This window comes from Triticum dicoccoides, chromosome 1A (genome assembly GCF_002162155.2).
Source record: "Triticum dicoccoides isolate Atlit2015 ecotype Zavitan chromosome 1A, WEW_v2.0, whole genome shotgun sequence".
Classification (NCBI taxonomy): domain Eukaryota; kingdom Viridiplantae; phylum Streptophyta; class Magnoliopsida; order Poales; family Poaceae; genus Triticum; species Triticum dicoccoides.
In genome coordinates this window covers 67,044,817-67,052,431 of record NC_041380.1, presented here as the reverse complement: position 1 = coordinate 67,052,431, position 7,615 = coordinate 67,044,817, and positions in this window count along the sequence as shown.

The window sequence follows — 7,615 nt, the reverse complement described above, 5'->3', positions numbered from 1 at the left end:
CAATTATTTATTGAAATTCGATGGTCCAAGTGGATGGTTATTATCATATAGCAGCACCACCTGAAACCATCATATAGCAGCAGCAGCTCATAGCAACTCATCATACAGCAGCAGCAGTGTGCAATTCATCATATACCAGCATCAGCTCATAGCGATTCATCATATAGCAGCAGCAGGAGCAGCTCATAGCAATTCATCATATAGCAGCAGCAGGAGCAGCTCATAGCAATTCATCATATAACAGCAGGAGGAGCGGCTCATAGCAATTCATCATATAGCAGTAGCAGGAGCAGTTCATAGCAATTTATCATATAGCATCAGCAGGAGTAGCTCATAGCAATTCATCATATAGCAGCAGCAGGAGCAACTTATAGCAACTCATCATATAGTAGCAGCAGCTCATAGCAATTCATCATATAGCAGCAGCTCATAGCAATTCATTATATAGCAGCAACTCAAGAAATTCATCATATAGCAGCAGCAGGAGCAGCTTATAGCAATGCATCATATAGCAGTAGTAGAAACAGCTCATAGCAATTCATCGTATAGTGGATCAGAATGAAAATTTGGCAAAAAATCCTAGGAGATCCTCACCTTGTTGGATGAGCTCATCCTTCAACAACACCTCAAGGCCACGGCCTGGGAGGTGGGGAGGGGGAATAAGGTGCCTTCTGCCACAGTGTGGCATTAGCCGTAGTTGTGCAGCGCCTGCCGGAGTAGTGCGTTGGACGAACCACAGTGGAGCAGCTGCTGGAGACCATGAGAATGAGGGGCAGTGCCAGAGGGAGGAGCAGCCAGGGAGATTTGCCCCTACCTGCTGGCCATGTAGCCTAGCTGGACAGAGCATTGTCAAGGACCAGGCAAGATGGGACCAGTGGCGATGGCTCGCTGGAGGAACCCTAGTGCTGTAGGCAGGGGATCGAGGTAGAGGGAAAGGGCAGAGGAGATGCAAGAGGGCAGGGCAATGAACGCTTGGGTGTTTGTTTTTACTTGAGGGTGAGGTGTGACGCGGGCGTCAGTAGTTGCATTTTGAGTGTAATATAGGCAGACAACAAAGTCATTTCACTATCCCCCTCCCTTCAATTTTTAGTGAGGTTCTACCCGAAACACCACCCTCCAAAGCGAAATTAGTTAAGCCTAAGCCCATAACTCAAAAATGACTTCTTTACATCTTTTATGGCTTATTTTGACAATAATCCCTAAAAAGGCGGAATAGAACTGGCCCTTAACATGCAATTCAATTGTGCGTGCAATGATGAATCACTCCTGCCTGATATAGTGTACATTTAGGCATCATCATACATGGCATAACCTAATACATGTGCATTCCATTGTAGAATCTGGAATATGCAATGTTTATGTTAGTTCATACGTTGCACATGATGTTTAAATGCCCCTTAAATCTGGTCGGTCAAGTGATGATCTTTAAGCCTCCTTCTTTGCTTCTTTTCTTGATATGTAAGATTTGCTCACACATCTGTTCAATTGCTTGTTTGCATCATCCAGCCATACTAGGAATGTTTGCTTTGATTACTTGTTGTTCTTGACTTAACACTCTAACAGAGCTTGTCAATGATTTAAACACTAAGGGCTGCTGTAGTGGGGCCTTTTCTAACTCATAGGTGACATAAAGGTTTGGCTGTACACTAAAGTAGGCTCTCCAACAGTACCTGGAGATCCAGTTCGAAGGTATGCCTAGTTTTTACATAGTGTAGACATAGTAAATGCTCATTTCATTGTGTGCAAGTGTAAGAGATGCGGCATGTTTCATTATGTGGTGTTGTTTTGTTATAATCTCATCCTTTTGTGTTCACAGACTGGAAAGTATGCATATATATCTTCCAATGAGACAAGTAACTAGTTTGTGTCACCTTGCAGAGGGGGTGCAATGAAGATAAGATTGAGGATTTCCAAGTACAAGATGTTATGAAGGAGCCTTGCAAGAGAAGTAGGAGCTGCGCTGAGCCTCTTCAACCTGTTAAGGTAAGTCACTGTATCCAACTCAACAGTTCAATTCCTTGTTTGTTTCAGGCATAGTTAATTTGCTCTTTTCAATTGCTTTATTTGTCCTCAGTTAATGAGATGCCTGATGTTGGGTACTTGTATAACTATTAGTTGACATAATTAAAGGCCTTACCATTTAATTACTCTGCCGAAGTGTGCCTGAAGCTTTGAAGTCTATTAACCAACTATTATTGCATGAGGCTCACAATCTAGTTTATACAAGGCTAATGATTGCATAGTTTTGCTTGTTGTAGTACATTTGTATGAAACCCTCTGCTGTTCATTATGCTCCCTAAGACTTCAATTGAGCTACAGAATGGCGAACTGCTTGCTTACTTCTACGCGACGTGCTGTCTAAATTTGTAACTTGTCTGTGTGTTGGATTGGGCCCCAACATCATGCTCCTCTGGTGAGCTAAGAGTGATTTCTGTATGCAGGTTGCACAGACTACCTTTTTTATAATTTTTAAAATATCACCTGCTTATGCTTCATGACGTGTAACATTATTGTTAGTCCTATTTTTCCATGTACAAAATAGTCTGTCTTGCTCGCTTCAGTGTTGTAACTATATTTTTGCCCTGGTCATGTGTACTTACAGAAACATTTCAGGATGATGTGACGTCAACACAAAGATCTGCGAGCAGTGCGGCATGGCCGTTACCGAATGATTATGGATTGGAATTGGAATGTGCTGATGTTCTCGAGCATCAACTGGAGGTGGCAAGACAACGTGTACATGATTCTCAATGTACAATCAACAAGTTGAGAGTGGACATGCAGGTATTAGATGCAGGAGTCAAAAAAATGAAACAAGACATAGAGGTAACAACGAAAGAATTGGAGATTTTGCAGACTGAAATTTGTGCTATCTAAGTCTGACCAATCCTATTTTCTGAAGAGATTATAGTTCAAATGGTAAGTTATGTTGATGCACATCCATGATGTAGGAGCTGTATTTTCCCAGTGTATGTAATTTGCTGTTTGTGTATGCTTTATTATCACTGGTGCCGAACCATAATGCCCAGTGGGTATGGTCGGCTATAATTTCTTTATTGTATAGTGTAGGATTATTCTACGTTTCTATGCCTTAGTCTGTTTATTTTATAGTGTATGTTTTTTTAGAGGTGATAGTATAGAGTAGGATAATTGTTTGAATATGCTATATCATTCAAACGGGGGCCAACTCGCCCAAATGTTGTAGTGACCATGGCCCTCCACAGGCCGTACGATCCATGGGCCATCTACGTGACGGACGATCCATGGCCTTCTATGGCCGTCGGATCTGTGGGCCTTCTATGGGATGTCTGATCCATGGGCCTTCTATCGGCTATCGGATCCATGGGCCTTCTATGGGCCGTCGGATCAATGGGCCTTCTATTTGCCGTCGGATCAATGGGCCTTCTATGGGCCATCGGATCAATGGGCCTTCTATGGGCCATCTCATCTATGGGCCTTGTACGGGCCATATAAGGGGCCGTAAACGGGCTAGAGTGGAAATTGTACGTTTTATGGGCTGACCATAATGGGCCGTTAATAGGCCGTATTTGATGATGCTATGAAAATGGCCCAACAGATTAACGGGCCACAAACGGGCTGACCGTATCCATGGGCTGAATTTGCCCACAAGCAGAAAAGGCTAGTAACGGGCCGTAAGTAACCGAATGCTGGAAATGAGCCCAAGAATAAATGGGCCCTGAGAAGGTCGAAAGGTAACATGGGCTGGAAACGACCCAATGGAATAATGGGCCGGTAATGGGTATAAAGCAATACACTGTTCATTACGGGCCGATTTCACCACGGGTCGTTAATGGGCCAAGAGTTACAAAGGGACTCATATGGGCCGAAATACGTCATAGGCCATACATGGGTCGGAAGTTACAACGGGCTGGAATCATATTGGACGGCCCAGATGACGCTACTGGGCCTAATTTCGGTAGGCCATAACGGGTCGTGAGTTAGCGGGCTGTAAATGGGCTATATGCGAACATGTCATTAACAGGCTTTCCGTGGGCCGGCCCGCCACCTTTTGACCAAGTCAAATGGACCGGCCTTTTCACAGGAATGGGCCTCTGTTGGGCCATGCCACGTGTCGACGTATCATAGGCGCCTTGGGTCCAATGAGTGGATGACATCTGTCCCAACGGTGAGCCGACACGTGTTTCCTCCAGCCAATGATGATTTTACACGTGGAAAATCCCCATTGGTTGGGGCTGTTAATGGGTTATCGGATCCAAAACCGGACCCGATAGCTTAACAACATTCCGTTACGGTGGATGCCATGTGTCAGTCACCCTTGACGAAAGCACTTCTGTGACGCATGATTTATAGTCATGGAAGTGGACACTTCCGTGATGATAATTTTGGTAATGTCATGGAACACTTCTACGACAGCACAGGTATGACTATCTTGATTCTGTCATAAAATCATCACGGATGTACATGCATGACAAAAAACGCGACCTACTGTGACAAAAACGTATCATCATGGAATTGTATTTTTTGTAGTGTGTTGTTGTTGCCTTGGTTCTGGACTAACAACTGCATCAAGGCATTCTGCTGTTGGATCAACTGAGTGAGCTCCGGTGGGAAGGCGAATATTGGGTCACGTCTCGGAGGCATCTGATAGGTTTAGATGGGTGAGAACAGAATAGAGTGAGGTCTAAAGAGATATTTCACTACCCATATGCACATGAGACAAACGTATTCATTCGACACCACTCAATGTCAAACAAGATTCATACAATCGATCTAAGCTATGGTTAAAAAATTTCGCGAATGATTACTATATACATGGAAGAACTCTAATGGTAATATGGTGGTCGACTAGAAATTTTGATCGGTGGAAAACTCCATAATATCTGCTCCAGCTCCGTCTTCATAGTCATCATCGCTGTCGGGGTCAGAGTGTGTGTCTTCTAGTATGATGTAATCTTCTGAACAAATGTCCACTCCAGGTTCGGGATCCCCCATGAATATTCCTAGCTTCCTCTTCAGGTCTTCATTCTGCTCCAGTAGTACAGCAATTTCTTCTTCATATCCATCGCGTGTTGACTTGAGTTCCTCTTCTAGCTCCATGTTCCGTGTCATCACCTTCTTCGTGTCTATCATGTTGGTGCACATCTGGTTCTCGTAGCATCAAATGTGCTGGTTCAACTCCTGTATGTAGGCTGAAATGGATTTATCCTTCCTGGTGCGAATCATCTCCCATTGCTCATCTCAGCGTCCACATATTTGGTAGGTGGTTTCCTTAAGATACTTTTTGTACACTTCGCCTATGCGTCCAATGGCAATATGGGCGGCCATGCTCTTTCCTAAACTCCGGGTTGGTGCATCAAAGGAAAACTCGATGGGCTCGGTAACTGGTGTAGAAGTCCTTCCTGGAACAGGAACTTGTATCATCCAACGCTCCTCTTTTGGTAAAGTGGTGGTGAAAGTACCAGTGAAGCTTGGTATGCCGATGTTCAAGTACCTAATGACTTCCTTCAAGTGTCGTCCGAAAGGGGTGTCGTCATCCGGTTGAGCGAACTTGTTCCTTGGGTCCGCCATCTATAGTGTACAAATGGAGAAGAGTTAGAAATGAGTAGAGAAGAGTATCATGTTGCTTTTCCTAGTGGTTGCATCCTATAATTAGCGTGTGCTCTGATACCATCTTGTAGCGACCCGATCCCAATGGACCGTAGTCCTTGTGCTTAAGTGTCATCCTGGATCGGTATTGCTGACACACATAGTACTAGAGGCTTTATAACAGAGTTCAGTCACACACTTATTACATCGAGTGTCTCAAATAGAGTAATTATTACAATAATATGGTTGAAGGCCATCTAATCAAGATAACTGCGGAAGCATCAAAGATAAAATGATTCCATCCAACTCCACGGCAAAACTAGGTACATGACAATGACCTATCGCACCTTACTCTTCGTCTGAAAATTCTGGAGCATGATACGTTGCAGCCTTGTAGGTCAGCACATGGAATATGCTGGCAAGATAACACTATAGAGCAATGAACAAATAAAAGCTATCACTACATGCATATTTGGATGGTGGAGGCTCTATGGTTATCATTTGCATAAAGCTAAAATTTCCCTACAACAAAGGAATATATTTTATTTAACTACAAAGTTTATCTCATTATTGAGAAGGTACCCCCAACTCAATCCCAAAATAATAATTTATAACCCAACAGATTCATTAAGTATAGTGATGAGATCAAACAATAATTCAAGTACCAGATACTCAGGATGTCCATAACCGGGGACACGGCTAACCATGATTAGTTTGTATACCCTGCAGAGGTTTGCGCACTTTCCCCCACAAGACTCGATCTCCTCCGTTGAATTTGTGGCACTTCAGGATGTTTGAGAAACGGATGATCGAGACACAGTCTTTCCAAAGAGGACCCCTTAACCGATAGATAGGCCGGTACACCTACAATTCCCCTACATTTGCTAGCCTATCATAGAAAAGGATTCCCACAACTTACTCAACTATGACAGAGCCCATAATGTAATGTGGCTGCACACAGAAGTTTCTAGCATGAATAATCTTATGATCCCTTTGAGCCTGGGTGGCATTCCATAGGATGATCACACGGGTACCCCGGGATCTCCTAGGACAACATTGGATTCCCAGATGTCCACAACCAATCCGCCCTGATGTGTATTAAAGTAGCCACCTTAGGTTTCCCTTAGTTATAATCTCTCACAACTTGCATGAAGTCTCACATACCAAACCACATCTACGAGCATAGCAAAACAGTATAAGCATAACGTATAATACATGGGGTTGACAGAGGACGATAGGTTCCTACCTCATCAACTACTTAACCAAACCCACATGTTCACAAACCTACTCTTGCAATGTGTGAGGATTGAGACTAATGCATAAAAACTGGGTAATAAAGGGATATGATCAAAGTGCTACTTGCCTTGCTGATGATTGGAAAACCCTAGAGATTCGTAGTAGCAAGCCTCGCACTCCGGAAACTCTATCATGGACAAACAATAGCATACATAAGCACTCAAGCATAAGATGCAAAGGTAAAACCAAAAGAAAAGATCTAAACAGAAAGTTCAAGTGAAGAGCTTGGATTTGCAAGCAGAATCAATCGAATCGAAGCTACGAAACACAAACTACGATCAAAAGAAGTTCAAATTCAAATCTGCTTGAGATCAAATTTTAAATTTTCAATATCATATTTAAGTTGGTTATCTGAATAGAGGGGATCAAGATGAAGAAATTGGTGTTGGTTTTGTTGGATTTAGATAAACGAGCAAAAAGTAGTGAGGGTTTAAAGATCATGGACTAATTTGTAAGAAAACTAATTGCGGATAAGTTCTCGGCCGAAAATAAACTGAAAAGGACAAATCTATCGGACGAACGTCCACTAATAGAGGCCAACGAACGAATTCGTTCATTAACGGAACCAATTGGGTGAACGCTCATTATATAAACTAACAAACTAAAAAACCGATCTAAACCTATAAACTAAAATAACCAAGAAGACCGGTGGTTTACCAGTTCGGTCAAACGGTGGCGAGGTCAACGACGAGGCGGGGCGGTGGCTCCGGCGGCGACGGCAGGCGGCGGCGCGGCAGCAGGCGGCGGTGCG